Source organism: Lampetra fluviatilis, chromosome 37 (genome assembly GCF_964198595.1).
Source record: "Lampetra fluviatilis chromosome 37, kcLamFluv1.1, whole genome shotgun sequence".
Lineage (NCBI taxonomy): Eukaryota > Metazoa > Chordata > Hyperoartia > Petromyzontiformes > Petromyzontidae > Lampetra > Lampetra fluviatilis.
Genome location: NC_136311.1, coordinates 5934522 through 5953580, shown reverse-complemented (window position 1 = coordinate 5953580; position 19059 = coordinate 5934522). Strand labels below are relative to the sequence as shown.

General features: G+C 50.4%; 1 protein-coding gene across 1 annotated transcript in view; it reads left to right on the top strand.

Moving 5' to 3' along the window:
- Nucleotides 1–19059, top strand: part of SBSPON (somatomedin B and thrombospondin type 1 domain containing) — a 41175-nt gene that overhangs the window by 1598 nt on the left and 20518 nt on the right. The window lies entirely within an intron of this gene.

The window sequence follows — 19059 nt, the reverse complement described above, 5'->3', positions numbered from 1 at the left end:
GGGGGGAGTTGCGACTTGGTGAGTCAAGTGCAGCTGCTCGGTTTGTCCATTTTAGACGGAGGTGCATGTGGTATCGAGCGGAGATAATGCTGCTGGCCACGGGGCGACCTGTTATCTACGGGAACACAAGTGCAGGTGATTAAAGTGCAGCTAAAGCTGACGGGAGTGGCAGCCAAATGAATGGAACTTGCCCGCCGAGAAGATGACGCGATCTACATTTGCTCGTGCGCAGTTGGTGCTGGGTGGATAATTATGACACGCCACAGAGGTTGAGAACGACGAGACTGATGGGGGGTAAGGGGAAGGAGGAGGGGATGCCGAGCGAGCAAGGAGCCATGGCTGATGAAGAAGGCTGGTGACTCGCAAGTTCCCACGATGGAGGGCATGCCCCATATCGCAATGCGCTCTCACACAAGTGGGTTTTGTCAGTGACCTGTCAATCATATAAACACATTCCTGCGGAGGGAGCTGGTAGGAACGTTGGGTTGCTCGGTCAATGGCCAGGGTCAACGGCGGCGTGGTGTATTCCGCAAATATGGCCGACTGTGAGGGCGGGCACAAGCCGGCGTGAGTGGGTTAAACGTTGCGTTTTATAAGGGCACCACTGGGTGACCAGCCCCTCCCCACCCTTCCCTCTTCACCCAGCCCCACCCCTCCCATTTTTGGATGCACGACGGACGGACACAATAATCCCCTGTGGGCTGGTGTAACCAGGAGGTTCCTACCAGTATAATGTGTATATTTTCAGTATCGCTGGGTTTAACTTGTTACACCAAACGCGCTGCTGAGATGCTCACGGTGTGTATTTTTGATTGCCGTGTTTTTGCCAAGGAGTTGATGAGTGTGAGGACCCCCCCCCCCCCAAGAGGACCCCCACCCCCCATCCACCCAGAGGGTTTTATTGGGTAGGGGCGCAGATGTTCACAGAGTTGAACTGGGTCCCCGATGGGAGCCCTTCTCAACGATCTGCAGGATAAAGCCCACTCTGGGGACTCGAATAATGAACCTGTCAATAAACTGCAATTTCCACAACAATCACAAACCACAGTTTAAGTGACTCTTCATTAACCCCTTGCACCGAGTACGTACTTGTTTAGTTTATTTATTTTTGTTTTGACTTTTATCTTCCTTTTTCCCTTTGGACAAAATAAAAAGAAAATCCAGGATTTATTTTTGTTGGCAATAAAATTGATTTTTTTTGTTTCATGTTCGTTGGCCAGATGGCAAACTGCCCCCCCATTCCCCCTCAATAAATATGTAACGAGACAGGGCGATCCATTTATAGACACCCCACTATAAAACAATGAGGAGAGAAATCAACATTTTATTTGAAGACAACATACGTGTAAAATCACTTATCACTCTAAAGCTTTCGAGCCATCTCTTTCATCATACCAAAGCACATTTTTTGATAAGTAATTCGTGGGGCATCTATACATGGATCAAACTGTACAATGCCAGCATCATCATCCATGGTCAATCCACTGCTGGATGAAGGCCTCTGCCACATCTCACAATACTGCGATGTAATAATCCACCATCGTATAAGAACTGCACAATGAAATGGCACAGCATGTATTCTTTATTTTTCCTTCTAGAAAAAAATGCTTGGGACAGGCGGTCGGTCAGAATATATCCCGAGGACACAACTGTACATCCCTGACGCTTTTTCTTCTTCAAAATCTGGTCGCGACGCTGGCAACGTGAAATTTGCGGTTTTGTGCCCATGTCTCTTCATTCCACTCACATGTTAGGGCTTAAAAGTAGTGACCCCCCCCTCCCCCAGCTGTAATGAAGGCGTGTAAGCTTTTAATGAGCGGGGCAGCTGGCCCCTCTCGCAAGGCTGTGGACGAGGAGGAGGAGGAGGGAGGGATTTGCCGTGTCCCGTTGCGGTTCAATGGGCGATCATCCAGGCCACACCCTGGCTCTACCGAGTCCCAGGGTGGTGGAAGCAATGGGGGGGGGTGACGGTACACACTCTGACCCCAACCCCCACCCCTCCCGTGACCTTAGAGTCCTTGAAAAGGAACTCTCAATATCGCCACCCAAATGGGGGTATCTTGTCGCCACCAACAACAACAACAACCGCCATTCGCCACTAAGTGGCGGTGACGTCGCCACGACGCTTGTGCCAGGCCACCACCACCACCCGCAAATGTTATCCCGATGGCGCTATGGACATCATGTCCGTTCGGAAATCTAGCGACGCAGTGTGGCACGCATTGTGATAAAGGGTTTTGGGTTAGATCACGTGAGAATAAATGTGTCAACTCTTCACCACCCGACACGGTCAGTAAGGTTTGTCACGTAAACGACGCGCCAGTTATTTACAACTTCAGCCAACCGGTATGTTGGAGAGTAAATCCACAACATTTACAATTTAGAGTACGACGTTTCGCTGGTGAATTACATCCAGCGAAACTCAACAAACACCTTGATGGTGAATAATATTGATCGCGAAAGCCTACGTGTTTAAACCGCATGCGTTGTGTTGGAGAGTAACCCAGGCAAGAGATATCCGAGGGCAAACGCCTGAGGTCCTTTCTCGTGACCTGTGGAGGCCCCCTGCATTTGTCCTTGAGCGCGGATATGACATCGGCAGTAGTTTAACGAGCAAGGATTGGGGAAAATTAAAAATCCTCATGAGGTTTTTTTTTCAGCATCAGAATCGTTCTTTATCCTGGAGAAATACGATGAGTTGTTCAGCTCTTTTTTTGGAGAGACGTCGTCACGCTGCCTTCAGCGTCCTCCCCACTAACTCTGTGACGGCCCGTGTCCCGGACGAATGACAGAGTAGCAGTCAAGGAGGGAATGGACGAGTCACCTGGAAGTCGTCCTATTATCCGTGACCTTTCATAGCAAACGGCAGTTGTTATTGCGGATAATACGATCCGCCAACAACGCGACCTTGGCATCAAAACGGATCGGGGGGAGGAGTCTCACAGTGGGAGAGTATTTGTTTGCGTTTCGGCATTTCTCGGGATGATGATGGCGGTGCATTTTTGTGGAGGAGCTGGCCCATTGGGGGCCCAAAGCAGCAATTATGTTTGTGCCCCCCCACTCTCTACAGCCCCTCTTGATTCATAAACTCCCAGTAGGATGACAAAAGCGATGTAGACAAGAGATACAGATGGAGAGGTTTTTTTTTTTAAAAAACACAGATTAGGGGGAGGAGCGGAAGAGTGAAGATGAATGGGAAAGCTAACTTGAGCAGGGACATGAAAGTGGCCGGGATTAAGGGGGGGGGGGGTCATTCACAACCGGAAGTGGAGGAGGGAGACCTGGGCCCCCCCCGACCCCAGAGCAACTTGAGAACAATGGCAGCAAGAAGGAGAGAAATAAGATCTCGAGCTGTAGTGAGATGAGAGACACGGACAATAGAGATGTAGTGAGACGAGAGAAGAGAGAAATGGATGCGGTACGGATGAAGAGAGATGATTGCCCTTTGTTTGTTTTCACGTGACATTAATTGGCGCGCGAGTGTTTGAGTATTTGAATTTTGAGCTGATGTTTGGTTTTCCCGATTCTTTGTTTGTTTGTCACGAGTCCAGGGGTCGTTTTGAGCGAGCTTCGTGCGGGCCCTGTGGCTTTGCTTGCACAGAGGTGCCACGAACTGTGCACGTGCCTGGAGTCTGTATTCTTTGAATGCATGTAGAACTTCTTTCGTACCGTACATAGCCAACCGCGCTGATCGGAGGTTGCGGGGCGAAGGACAGCAAACTCCTAAACAAGAAAGCCGTTAAATTTCGATTTAACGCTTTCGTGACTGCAGGGATTCATCTTCTTGGTTCTTTCGGTAAAGTCACGTAGAAGGGAAGTAATAAAATAATAAAAATAAAACATAATAACATAATTCTCACGACGTTTCGAGAAGACAGCCTCGACAGACCTGTTCTGCACCTGAGGACGGCTGCTTGCGTTGTGGCCGAAACGTCGTGAGAATTATTTTATTATGTTTTATTTTTATTATTTTATTACTTCCCTTCTACGTGACATTACCAAAAGAACCAAGAAGAAGAAAGCCGTTCTCAGGAAAAAGAGTTTTTTGCAATCCGCATTGGCGGTTCTTAACCTTTACTGCAGCCTTGCACTCGTTTTGGTTTTCAATAGTAAAAAAATGAATAATGTTCATTAAATAATTAGGTTTGATGAAACAAAGTAGTTGTACTTGCGTGCCCGAAAGGGCATGCACCCCAGGCTAAGAACCACCACTGGTCTAGATGATTTCATTTTCAGTTTCATTTACTAGGTATAACCCTGTGAGCCATGCGGCTCTTAACTCGGTGGCTTCCTAATATCGGAAGCTCATCAAGTAACACTCGGAGAATGAAAAAAATTCCGTTTGCTTTGCTAAACAAAAAAAAATTTGACCCAAACGCAGTCATTTTTAAATCCTTTATATTAAGTTCACTCGCTTGCTTGCTTGTGTGCTTACCACCGTGCAAATCTTTCGGTCGTTTTTTAACCCACTTCCCTTGATCCAATCGAGCTGACATTTTCCACACAGACTCGTTGTGCGTGACAATTTCTTTTTGTGAAATTTTTTCCCCAAAATTTTACAATTTTTAGGAAAAAAAAAAATATATTTAATTACCAATTGCTTAATGGTGGCAGGCAATCATCTGACCCATAGGTGGCAGCCATCTCAAGCCAGAGGACGAGAGTACTCTAGCCGCCACGCATATAAAGGATTTATAGTGAAAAACTTTGTTTTTACGGGTTAATTTTTTTTTATAGCCTTAAGTGCTCCTTTACCAATCCCTGGACACTTGGCGATGGACGGTCCCCTCTCAGATTCATGGGAGACTTGGGCTACAAAGGAACGGCTGTAAACTTACATAACAAATATTTACGGGTCACCATTAAGAGAGGGGAGTGGCTTTGTAAATATGTTTGGAGAGGAGTGGGGGTGGGGATTTTTCCCTCTTTAGTTTGTTTTGTTTTAATAAGTTACAAGCTGAAAACTTGCCAAGAAAAATCGGTGAAGCGATGTTTGCCCAGTCCCGTTCAAGCACAATTGAACAACTCATTACACCGTTGTTAACACTGACTTATAACAACAGCACTGCTATTTAATAGGACGATGTTTGGGGCCCATGGCCTGAAGAACTGTAGAGAGTGGTTGAAAGTTGTACATCGTGGTTCCGTAAAAAAGGCAGATGTTCAAAAATGAAGGTTTTGAATTTTAAAACGTTTATTTGCATGTGCCGAGGGCGGAGGGGGGCGGGGGGGGATACAGCGAACGAGTTAAGTTCCAGAGATCTGTTCATAAGTAGACTTGTTCGTAAGTTTAACTTTACTCCTGTCGATTCCAAAAAATGTTGTACGGCATGTACACTAACCACGAAGAATAGCTTTAAACATTGTATAATCTCCTGTAGATGCCACTGGTTTTTCATGTTCTGCAGATGTAGATGCCGCTGGTTCTTCAAGTGGTGCAGATGTAGATGCCACTGGTTATCCACGTTCTGCTGATGTAGATACCACTGGTATTTAATGTTCTGTAGATGTAGATGCCACCACCAGCAGCTATTGCGCGGCGGTTGAACTCGGTCCCAACAGGCAACTGGACATACGGACAAGTTTGTTCGTATCTCTGAAAGTTCGTAAGTCGAATGTGCGTAAGTAGATGAGTCTCTATATTTGGTCTTCTACTACCAACCCGCCATTGAGAGGCACCGTTAAGAATGGTCAAAGAAGCCCTCCGTGACTGGAACGGCGTGTGGACATCCCCGCTCCTCTCGTGCAGCTGTGCATCGACGATGGGCGAAGGCGATTTGTCGGTAACGCTGAGCACGGTGGCAATGGGGTTCGCACGACGGCCTTGCAATGTAGAGGTTGCCAGTTAGATTCCAACACCCCCCCGTCCATTTCGTAGAGCAATGCAATAACCAGTGATTTCACCCCGGTCCTCATCCAGCAGTAGATCGATAGAGGTACGTACGTATATATACACACGTGTGCACGTGTGAGAGATGTTACTACAGAACGTGGGGCAGGCCGATATTTTAACCACGAAAGTCTTGAACAGTGTCGCGCGTTCAATACGTCTGCTGTGAATGGTATGGGGGGGGGGGAGAAACAACCTTCCAGTAGGTTCACACCTGGGGTGGCTTGCCTTGTCAAAACTTGCTGAGCCGGAGAGTTTTTTTTTTAATCCACGCGAGGACTCCACGTTGACATCATCGTCGCTGTATCCCAAGGTGGATAACAGGGACGTTTTTTCATTGCAACGGTTTTATTTAACTTGAAAGCTGTGTCGTGGTCAAATCTTGTAATCAAAAGTTAGTCTACTTCCTGTTGTCCAATCAATTAAAAAATTTGCACACGTACTCGGATCCGGTGACGATGCATGCCTCTGTCAAAATCGACATCAATTAATCAATTAATTGCCTCTTTTAAAGCCATTTAATATTTTGTATGGACGGCTTATTCATTAAATATATATTTGGGTCGGTCAAAAAACGCCGCGGTCCGTAAACTCTGGAATCGCGTCGCTCAAGAAGCAGGCGCCACGCGTTGATGTGGGAGCATGCACCGCATCATTGACGTACTTGTCGACGGTGAGTTAAACGAAGTTGTGAAAAAAGTTATTAAACTTCATTCCTCTGTTTGTATGTCGTGGTCAAATCTTGTAATCAAGATGTCGCCCACTTCCCGTTGTCCAATCGACTTCTTTACTTTTCAGTGCACTTTAAACTAAAACCGTTGTTTGAATTTTTTTTTTAAAGGAGTTTATTTTAAAACATCACGAGGTGTGTGATGTTGCCATAGTTAAAATGTTAATTGGTTGAGAGGTGGGGCACGATTGTAGCATGCAGTAGCCGATGCAAACAGTAGCTGTTATTTCACAATTTAATTGAAGGTAATACATTTTTTACAGCCCCTTTTTTCTCAATCCACTGCTGGATCAGTGTCTCCTCGACACCGTGGCTATTATGGGAATTGCTAGACCATACTCGCCCACGTTGGTCAGCGTGGGTTGGTGGGAATGTCGTCGTTGTGATGATGGCACTGCAACGCGCTCACCGCTGTGCCCCCACCGCTCCATTGGCAGTGCGGTGTATATCCGAATCCGTACTCTTTTGGTTCTTTCGGTGAAGTCACGTAGGTAGAAAAAAATTAATAGCTCACGACGTTTCGATCGCAACAACAAGCGACCGTCTTCAGGCGAGGTATGGATTCCTGCAGTCACGAAAGCTTCAAATCGAGATTGTATCCGAAGACTGTCGGCCCCGTGGTGCAGTGGGGGAGTTTGCGCACGTGGCCATGAACGCGGCGACCCACGGGCGGTTGTTTGGCCACGGCTAACGTCAACGGCGAGTGACATATGAACCCTCCGTACCGACCAGCACGGCGAAGAGTATGTCTATGGGACCCCTTTTTTTTTTGGAAGTATAAAAAAAACAAATGACGAAAAATAATAATAGGGTTTTTACTCCGGTAGTATGACCGGACCCAGCCTTTATTCGGCATTGCTTTAGTTTGTGATGTTGTTGTTGGTATAATGGCTGTAATTTGTGTTTTCTAATTGTCACACAAAAGGGCTTGGCACAATACCTTGGGAGTAGTCATTGTTGAGTGCCCACGTTTGAATCGTGCGCCGAGTTGCTTGTGTTCTGTTACTTCAACCACTCCCTGATGTATAATCACTCTCATCCACCGCTCGCTCTGACCATTCTGCTTTAATCTGCACAGGCCCAGGCAGGCCTGGGTTTTTATACTTCATGTAGTGTATACACATCGAGTGTGCTCCTTTTTATGTTAAAACCGTATATATATTTTTTGTATTCTTAGCTCGAGTATTAACTAAACGTTTAAACGACCGACACCTGTACAGCGTGTTTGCATTCCACGGATTTGACAGTCACGGGGTGGGCGGGCAGGGGGGGGGGGCTACTTTGTCTCGGAATGAAAATAGAATCTGTGGAGTTTGCGACGGATCATGGCCACGTTGCATTTGGGGCTCTTTTGACAACGTCTTTGTTTTGAGCGAGCATTCTTGGGCTAAGACATTTCGATCGTGTGCGCGTGTGGATTTCCCCTTCCCCCACCCTCTCCTGCTTGCAATCTGACACATTTTGATGAACAGGGAGAAAAATAAAGCGCACGTGGCTTTGCAACAGGAATCTTATTTGCCCTAAAGTCGGTGAAGGGGGGGGGGGGGACCCTCTCCCCACTAAACATATTTTTTTTTTGTCCGAATGTCAAATGATCAAACGGCTAAATGTCAAATAAAATGTCGAGGCAATCTATAAAGCGTTGTTTTTCACTCTGGAAATTCTGAAACATTCAACACTGAAAAGAGTCACAGTCTTACATTCTTAAGAATGAGTCCATATACTGTGGATTATTTTATTTATTTTTGTTTAGGGTCCCCCACTGCCACCCCCCCCCCCGCGCTTTATTCCAAGTGTGCTGTCATCGTGACGGCACGAGAAAAAGAATCCATTCGGTAATCTCTCGAGCAGTGGACTTTGTGCAATCGAGACCAGCTGAGAGGGCTTCTCCCCCCAGCCACCCACCCCACTGAAGAATCCTTCACGTTGCCTTCCTTCTGTCACACAGCCGAGGTCGCGCAAACGCTCGCCACGCGGCAGTCAACTTGATGTATTAACCCTCAAGTGATTGGAATTTGACCAAGTTCGGTGGACAGCTATTCCTGCATACGGTGGGATTTTTTTGCAGTCATTTGGCAACCTGGCTGGGACTCTCGGCTTGCCACACACGAGAACTCGGTTTTGTATGCATTAATGTTGAACTTCTTTCGTACCGTACACGGCCAACTGCACTAATCGGAGGGGCCGGGGGAAAGACGCCCAACTCAACACAATGTTTTTCTAAATAAGTACGTTTTCAATATAGGTAATTTTAAAAGTGCATACCTCCAGTGGCTTCCTAATATCGAAAGAGCATTCCAGACGGTCGCAGAAGCGCATCTTTGTTCGATGGCTATCCAAACACTGCCGCTGCGAGGATGACCGGAGTTCGCGTGATGATGATGGTTTATACTCCGAGATGAGATCTGCAAGTTATTGTGGTTCATCCGTGGCGAGCACTTTGTCCGCGATGAGTGCAACCTTTATATGTATCGCGGGCGGCTAAAACCTGGACTCGAACCCAGACTCTTGGCGGTGCTGGCTCGGCGCTCTGTGACCTGTGAGTCACCCGGCCTCCTGATGCTGCCGTTTCTTGACACACGTCCCCCCCCCCGACCCCCCCCCTCCCCAAAGTAGCCAGTGCTTTAAACAGAAGCGCACTGCTCTGATGCCCCACTTGTGTTTGTGGATGGGTTTGTGTGCTTGGCCAAACCCAAAATGTGATCTTATTCCGTTTAACCATTTACGTGCTATTGTTGGTGTTTTTAAATTGATCTGTGCAAAATTTTGCTCTTGTTACAATGATGCTCCCCATTATCCGAGTCTACACATGGAGTCAAAATTAATCTTCTTATGCGAGCTTTTTGCTGCTTCTGCCGTATAGCTGATGTAGAGACAGAGCAACAACTGCAATTTCACATTCGGGTGGCCAAGCCAGCTAACCGCGTCAGGAGTAGCATATTGCCATGGTGTCTCCTTCGCCTTTGTGGATCGGGGCATTGTGTCGTTACACGCTGTACAGTCTGTTCTGGATGACCACAGTCCAGTGACGCGCGGTGACGTCAATGGCTGGGGAGGCACTGGCTAGAGCCACGGGGGGCGTGGCCTCAGGGGGGCGTGGCCTCATGGAGGGGGCGTGTCCTCACTGAGGGGGGCGTGTTAGACACGTCCCCCTCAGTGAGGCAGATGTGATAGCTGCCTCCCCTGGTGCTTTTTTATTGCAGTTTCATGACGAGACCAGCGAGCCTAAATATCTTTTATACACATACGTGAAATAAGTTACCTGGAGTATGGAAGGCGAGGACTTGAAATGAACGGGTCTACAAACATTACATTGGTGACATACTGAGATAGTAACCGGCACGCGCTTATTGCCCGCGCTCCATCCAGTTACAGAGGGGTTGCGCAATCAGAGGGGAGGCTGAGCTTGTCGCTGCCTCACCTCTCGTCTCTTCCTGTATTTGCAGCGGAGCACCGCAAATTTGGCGATTTTGACTATAAAAATGATTGAAATCGTACAGAAATAACATTTATAACACGGATCAGTGGAAAACAATCGGATGAGAGAGAGAGAGAGTACTCCACTGCACTGCACACTTAAGAACATTTTTTTATCATCTGGTTCAGTGTGATGTGCGGATTGCGATTTTTTTTTTTACAGAAACGTTAACTTGCTCGTCATGGGTGACGAAAGGTTGAACTCCGTTCCACCGTGCCTGAGATCACACACGAAGGTTGCCTGGCGGTCGCAGCCTGAACTAATGCTTCGGAGTGCTTTATGTAACCTTGGTGAAAGCTGAAAGCTTTGCGCCGATTCAGGATTAACGGAATTTTGACATGCTTGGAGATCGTGGTTTACAATGTGCAGGTAGTCGTGTATTTTAAGAAAAAGCTTTTTCCACTGCGCAGGCTTTTTTTTGCGGTTGTGCTGCTGTAGCAACGGCTCTCCGTGTTTTTCGGGTTTTGCCACGGTGTTGCTTGGCGCGATGTCCGTTTCAGTCCACGTGCCCTGACGGTTCTGCTTCGGTTTCTTCTTGCACTGAAGGCAGTCCCTGAAGTTGGCTCTTGGCCACATAGGCGCGAAACGTCGGACATCGTGCCGAATAGCACGCGGTACATCCAGACAATGCATCGGAGAGCTACAGACGTAAAGTCGGTGCCAAAAACGTGCGGGCGAAATATGTTTAAAAAATGCTCGTGTCAGCATTTTGCAACTGAGAATTCCCTCAAATGTACAATAAAGTTACGGGATGTTTTTTTGTTGTTTGTTAAATAGCTCATCTTTAAAATCTAATGCACGCATAACATCTGAGAAACAACTCCAAGGACAGTTTGTTTATCACGCTACTTATGTTGCCGATGTATTATTGATGAGCTGGCAAAAGCACCCACCTTAAAACAAATATAATGGCATTTTGTTTTAGAGGCCAAAACCAGATTGAAGTGTATTCCAGCCAGTGAGTCATCGCAGAGAGACTGAGCGATGGCATTGCCAGTTTCTTTTTGTATTTTTTTTTGCCCGCTCGGGATGGGATTATCATCGGTGGACAATTGAGACTACTCTAAAAATGGGCACTGCATTGTCCCAAACTCCAAAGCAGATTTTACAAGGACGTTTCGGTAAAAATAAAAACTAATTTAATCACGCGCATCACAGTAGTTATTTTGGCTCGGCGAGCTACAAAGCTTTGTAAAGTAGCATTAATCTAATTTACGATTTAAGATGTGATTTTTCCGAGTCTGCATAATATTGTGAAGTAAATGGGCAAACTTGCGGGTTTGCATTTTTCTCCGTGTATCTAACAAAAATGTAAGTGGCCAAGTGACCATATGTGGTTTTAGGGTTGGGGTCTTGCTGGTCAATAAAAAAAAATTCCAGCCCTGTGCCAAGACACTGCTGCATGGATGAAGTCCTTCCCCACACTGTCTGTCAATGGGGTTGTTTGACCATACTTCACCATGCCGGTTAGTGCGGTTGAAGAGGCAGGCGCAGGACCAGTTGGGATACCAGTTGCCTTTTTTTATGTTGCAGTACCCTAACTACACTAACTAACTACTGCGCCAAAGTTCCGCTCTTTTGCTGGATAGGTCATGAATAAACTTTTTTTTGTTGTATATGTAATGCGGGCGTAAGCGACCTTCCGGAGGTGACGTCACGGGGGGTGGAGTCATGTGACGTGGGGGGAAGGTTCGGGGCTTTAAGCGGGTAAACCGGAAGGGGAAGGCAGTCGGGGTGTGAGCGGAAAAGAGTGAGGCCACGCGGGCAAGTGTGGAGAGGGGGGGGCGCCGACGGCCATCGGGAGCCAACCCCGAAGATAAGAGGAAGCTGCGGAGTGGTGTGCAGCTGGGGAGGAGACAGCCGGGAGGGCTGCGTGTTAGAGGCAGCGGTGTGGCTGCCAGGAGGAGCTGCGGAGAGAGAGAGAGAGAGCAAGAAGCTGCGAGAGCTGCGGAGGGAGAAGAGCAGCAGCGAGTACAGCCAAGGGGGGCTGTGTGAGAGAAACAGCAGCGGAGCTGCTGTTGTGGATCGGGCCGACATTGGAGTCAGCACCGTGGAGAAGCTACAGAGTAAAGACAGCCGTGTGGGTGTACAGCACGAACCGAATAATAAAGGACACTGAGCCAGACATCGTGGTCCAGTCGTTTATTACACTGGTGTCGGAAGTGCAACGGCATGTCGAAACAAGTGAGGAAGAAAGTTAATCCGGCGCCTGCATCGGCTTCTTCGTCCGACGACGACGAACTCCCCCCAACCACGGATCCTGTTGGGGTGGTGGAGGAGAGCCCGGCTGAGGCGTCCACGGGAACGGGAGTGGAGGATGTTGGCGCGGTGGCGGGTCCGTCGACATCATCAGACTCGGATCAACGATGGCAAGCGATGGCGGTACAACTGGAGGCACTTAAGGACGTCCTGGCGCATCTATGCCATCTCGTCGCGCCAGGGACGATGGATGATGTAAGTGGTGCTCCGCGGGCCGCCACGTTGCCTGTCCTGCCGCCGCCATTGCCCACGCGGCAAGAGGCCGCCATTTTGCGCGCTCCGTGGCGCCAAACCGCCATCTTGGCCACGCCGCGGGCCGACGCCATTTTGAATTTGCCATCACAACCACCACCATTGGAAGACGACGGGAAGAGGAGTCGGAGTCGCCACCTTACAACGGTTAAAGAATTTTCCGTCGGTGGGGACTGGAGCGCGTTCGCCTGCCGCTTCTTGGCAGCGGTACGCACAGCAAGATGGACCGATGCGGAGGCTTTGGAGGTGTTGCCGACTCTCCTGGACGACGAATCTGTCCGATTCTTCCGTTCCATAGCGACCGATAAGAAGGCAACTTTACGTGGTGTTTTTCAAGAAATGGCCGATGCTTATGAGCCACCAGATGATGCGCATCGGCGATTCGCTCAACGACAACGAGCACCAGAGGAGTCGCCCGTGGCGTTCAGGGGTGCGGTGCTGGAGCTGGCCATGGCAGCTTATCCTGAGACGCCACAGGACCTGCTTGAGCCTCTCATATTAGGGAAAATGTTGGAGCTGTCTCGGGATCTAGGGATCCCCATGCCTGTGTGTGGGCATGAGAAGCTAACTTCCCGGACGGCTGCTAAGTGTCTCGATGCGCAATTCAACCTCCGTCGCTGGAAACAAGTGACGGCGTGGACGGGGGGGCCCGTCAAAGAAGGGGAGGCGCTGGGGTGGAACCCTGCGCAGGCCGTCTATGTTCCGGATGACCGGAGCCCTCAACAACTGACGGCCGCCTCCGCTCCATGGACGGGACAAGGCGGGCCGAGACCGCGCGCGGTGCTACCAGAACGGGGCCGTCAGGAGGCGAGGCCTGCGCTTCGGCGCAACGAGGCCGAATGTTTCCGCTGCGGGCGTAGGGGCCACTACGCCAGAGACTGCTGGGCCCGCTTCCCGGCTCCGCCGCAGCAGGAGGCCTCGGCACCGGTCAAGTCGGCTAAAGATCCTCCGAAACAGGCATGTCGGCACGCACCAGACACTCGGCAAGGCTTTCCACCTCACCCACCACCTGTGTTGCGCGATCCTATTGTTGTTGTTAAAGAAAGGCCAACGATGGGGCCTTTTCATTCAGTTACGCAGTGGCGCAAATTGGCACGGAGAGTTGTCGCGGCCGCTACGGGTTCGTCCACTGTACCGGGGTCCATACAAGGGGTGGACGTGCGCATTTTGGTTGACTCGGGGGCGTCTGCGACTATTATATCGGATGTCATTTTCCATCTGTTGGGCATTCCGTCGGGGGCTGTGCGTCCGGTTTATGGGTCGTGCGTCGCTGCGAACGGGGGTAGCATGGGTATCGTGGGTCAGGTGGATGCTAAGATATCTATTGGGGATGTGTCGGCCTCGGGTGTTGTGTTGATATCGAGATCTTTGGCGGTTCCTTGTTTGTTAGGCACCGATTTTTTGGCTAAGATGCCCATTTTGATCAAAATCAATGAGAATTGTATTGAACTGCCGGGGGGCCGTCAAATCTCGTTTCTGCCGTCGCCCTGGGGGCGACCTGCTTCAGCCGTACAAGTGCAGGCGCTGTCCGTCGCATCTGTGGACATCCCACCTGGTACACAGATGCTTATACCCTTGCGGTATCGGAAGCCCCTGCCTGATCGGCTAGGAGCAGTAGGGGTCTTGTTGTCACCGTCCGCCACGATAACAGCCGGGTTGGCGTTAGTGGGGGCACAGACCATCGTTCGGCCGGATCAATTACCGTTTTTACAGGTGCTTAATGCGGGGGGAGAAAACGTCCGTGTCCCGGCCGGTACGGTTGTGGCACATGCCACTACGGCGTTTGCAACTCATGATTGTCCACATAGCCGGGGAGTTGTTGCTGGAGTTTCCGAGCCAAGGAGTTCGGATGATCGTTGGGTTGCTCATTTATGTGACGAAAATTCTTCCCTGTCCACGGAGCAACGTGGTGCGCTGCGTAAATTGTTGTTGACATATTCCGATGTGTTCAGCTCCGATGATTTGGATTTGGGCCGCACTTCCTTGCTTTACCATCACATTGAGACGGGCGATGCTGCCCCTATTCGATTAAATTCGCATCGGATGAGTCCTGCGGAGCGAGAACACGTACGGGGGGCAGTGGAAGACATGTTGGCTGTGGACATTATATCGCCATCTAACAGCCCATGGGGCGCTCCAGTCGTTTTGGTTAAGAAGAAGGATGGCAAATTGCGATTTTGTGTTGATTTCCGCAAATTGAATAAGATATCGGTGGCAGATGCGTACCCCCTGCCGCGTATGGATGACTCCCTCGACGCATTGTCGGGGGCTAAGTTCTTTTCCACACTGGACCTCTCTTCGGGATTTTGGCAGCTTCCCCTTGACGAGTCCTCACGGGAGAAAACCGCATTCCGTACGCCGCAGGGGTTATTTCAATTCAACTGTCTCCCGATGGGATTGAATGCGGCCCCTGCTACATTTCAAAGATTGATGGAGCTCGTTTTGACGGGGTTGCAGTGGGAGACATGTCTTATATATTTGGACGATATCATTGTCTTCAGCCGCACATTCGATGAACATTTGACGCGGCTGGAGACAGTGTTCACGAGGATGCGTTCTGCCAAATTGAAATTCAAACCAAAGAAATGTCACCTACTGCAACGGTCCGTCCGCTATTTGGGGCACATCGTGAGCGCTGAGGGAGTGTCCACGGATCCGGAAAAGACGGCGTGCGTCCGGGATTGGCCGACTCCGGCCACCGTGGGGGATGTTCGGCGGTTTTTGGGATTTGCCTCGTATTACCGAAGATTCGTGCCGGGTTTTGCGACGATTGCGAGGCCTTTGCATCTCCTTACGGGTAAAGGACGGAAGTTTGTTTGGGGACAGCCGGAGGAGGCGGCCTTTCGGAGTCTGCGTGATCTATTGGCCACGGCCCCAACATTGGATTATCCCGATTTCGATCACCCATTCATTCTTGATACGGACGCGAGTGACACAGGTATTGGGGCGGTGTTATCACAGTCTAAAGGGGGTGTAGAGCGTGTCGTGGCGTATGGTAGCCGAGTCTTGTCTCCTGCGGAAACCCGCTACTGTGTCACTCGCAGAGAACTATTGGCGGTTGTTTTTTTCCTACGGCAATTTCGACCATACCTCTACGGTCGTTCTTTTATTGTGCGTACGGATCATGCGGCCTTGCAATATGCCCTTAAAATTGACCAGCCATCCGGACAGTTGGCACGTTGGTTGGACACGCTACAGGAATTTTCCTTCCAAATTCAACATCGGAAGGGAGTGCGCCATGCGAACGCTGACGCACTTTCCAGATTACCGCGGCGCGCCCCTTGTAAATGTGAGTCGGGGACGCATAGGTGTTCGCCGATTCCAAACCCCCCTCAGCCGCTCACGTTGGCCGTCGAGAAGTCGGACACTCCGATGGAACCGGGACCGGCTGACGGGGTTTTGAATCTGCCGCGGTCTGTCTGGATCCGGGAACAGATGATGGATGAGTCATTGGTGTCCTTGCGGAAGCGGTCTGCTAAGGACAATGGGAGTCCGAGTACGGCTGTGGGGCCGCAAACCGCTCTGAGATGGTCTGCTTATGTGGCGGGAGGGGTTCCAGGAACGTTGGCGCCTGGTGGTACCAACGTCCTTGCGGTTCGAGTTGATTAGGACCCTCCATTGTGACACTCTCTTACATTTAGGGGTGCAGAAGACCTTGTTGACGTTGCAACGTCATTATTTTTGGCACGGCATGGCGACAGATGTCGTAGGGCACGTGCGCGCGTGCCCTGCGTGTGCACAACGTAAGCCGCCGAAACATCCTTACGTGCCGCCTCTCCAGTCGATTCAGGTGTCTCGAGTCAATGAATTGGTGGCGCTGGACATATTGGGACCTTTTCCACCATCGGCGAGGGGTAATAAATATTTGCTGGTAGGGGTTGAGTACCTCTCCCGTTGGCCGATGGCCTGGCCGTTGCCCGATCAGTCGGCCGCGGCCATTACCGACGCCTTTTTGTTTGGGTATATTATGGATAAGGGGGCGCCTGAGAGACTCCTCACGGACCAGGGCAGGAATTTCTCTTCTAAATTATTGGCGGAAGTGTGCGCGGGCCTTGGGACTAAGAAAGTACGGACATCCCCATACCATCCGCAGACGGATGGTATGGTTGAACGGCTGAACAGGACGTTGTCTGCCATGCTTTGCCATACCGTGAGTGAACAACAATCAGATTGGGATCTGCACATCCCCGGGGTGCTTTCGGCGTACAGGATGACGCCTCATGCGGCTACAGGATATTCGCCGTTTTACCTTATGTATGGTCGGGAAAACGTGCCGCCGGTGGATGTGCAATTGGGAACTGGGGTGAAGGGACCTCGTAAACCACTTCCTGAATACATTCAGGACACGGTTCGCCGAGTCACGGAGGCGCGGGAGAATGCCCGCGTGGCTACGGCCAAAGCCCAGGCCCGGAACGAGCGATATGCGCGACGGTCTGAGGGGGAGTGCCCTTGGAAGGTTGGGGACCTAGCCTGGCTTCATTGTCCACAGGTACGTCCGGGGACCTCGCCGAAATTGCACAAACCCTGGCATGGTCCCGTACGCCTCATTGCGGTTCCCAACCCACAGTCAGCACGCGTCCAGATTGGGTCTCGTCGCTGGGTTGTGCATACGTCGCGCTTGAAACCATATGTTGCTCCCTTACATGATGCGTCATCCCCCAATGTTGCCTTGCCGGGGTCTGTTGCTGCTGACTCTCCCCTGCCTGCGTCCATTGATCTCGCTAGAGCGCCTGTCGTACCTGTTCCAGACAGGCCGGCCGTGACATTGCGGGGGACGAGGGGCCCTGCTCGGAGGACGCCTGCCAGGTCTGCGGGACCTTCGAGCCCTGCAGCTCTTCCGACCCAGCTGCGGGCACGGTCACAGGACAAGCCCAAGACTAACTCTTTAGGGACACGGGACGTCGGTGGACTTCCGGCTACGACAGGGGGATTACCCCCTGTCATTCCTCGACTTTCATCGCGTTCCCGTTCTGCGAGTGGGCCGCCGACCGTCCGGGACGGGCCGGCGACCCGCACACGTTCCAAATCGCTTACGTTTCGTTGATTGTTGCTGTCTTGTTATTTTTTTCTTACAGTTGTATTTATTGCATGCTTTTGTACGTTCGTTGATGTTAATTGCGTTGTTGTTGTTCTTGTTGTTACATTATATGCTTAGTGTCCTTTAGGGGGGGAAGCTCGGTTCGCCGCATTACGATTTGCTATTGGTCAGCCGGGGTCGGCTGGGATTTTTCTACGGGGGAGGGTGGTGTAATGCGGGCGTAAGCGACCTTCCGGAGGTGACGTCACGGGGGGTGGAGTCATGTGACGTGGGGGGAAGGTTCGGGGCTTTAAGCGGGTAAACCGGAAGGGGAAGGCAGTCGGGGTGTGAGCGGAAAAGAGTGAGGCCACGCGGGCAAGTGTGGAGAGGGGGGGGCGCCGACGGCCATCGGGAGCCAACCCCGAAGATAAGAGGAAGCTGCGGAGTGGTGTGCAGCTGGGGAGGAGACAGCCGGGAGGGCTGCGTGTTAGAGGCAGCGGTGTGGCTGCCAGGAGGAGCTGCGGAGAGAGAGAGAGAGAACAAGAAGCTGCGAGAGCTGCGGAGGGAGAAGAGCAGCAGCGAGTACAGCCAAGGGGGGCTGTGTGAGAGAAACAGCAGCGGAGCTGCTGTTGTGGATCGGGCCGACATTGGAGTCAGCACCGTGGAGAAGCTACAGAGTAAAGACAGCCGTGTGGGTGTACAGCACGAACCGAATAATAAAGGACACTGAGCCAGACATCGTGGTCCAGTCGTTTATTACATATATATAAATATACAGCCATAATATACAAACCAACCCATTTTAATTAATCATTCCCTACAGAATGACAATCCAAATGCCTCATTATAACAACTGTGCATCCTCTATCGCTGTTCCAGCATAAATAGATTGAATTATTTTGTTATTATTGTAATTCCCGACCCCCCCCCTCTCCCCGTATCTGCTAGTGCCGGTGAATTGCTGCCAAATGTCTAAGCAACTCTTTGTGAAATGAAAAATGCCTTGAATAGGGAGCCGAGTGACTCAGTGGGCAGGGGAACTTCTTCTGTACGGCGGGGAAGTTGATCACAACGTTTGTGTGCCCATGGCGAGGTTGGTGGGTGAGTCGGGGGGGGGCGGCACCCAATGGTGGCCTGGTGAAATTTTCTGAAACTCTGCCGATTTGAATGATTGAAGCGGGCAGAGCACCGCTGAAATCCTGGGTTCGAATCCGGGTTTCATCCGCCGTCCTCTATGTACAACATTTCACGCCTACTTATTTCGTCATTGTCAGCGTCTTGTTTGTCTAAAGAAAAAAGCAAAAAACGAAAGCTCGCAATCATCTGGGTTTTTTTTTATAGTGAACATCACGTTGAATCTGTCGTGTTTTTGTATTGATTGTTGTGGTCACGCTTTTGACCTACCCCTTACTAGACATCTGTGAGAAAGAGCT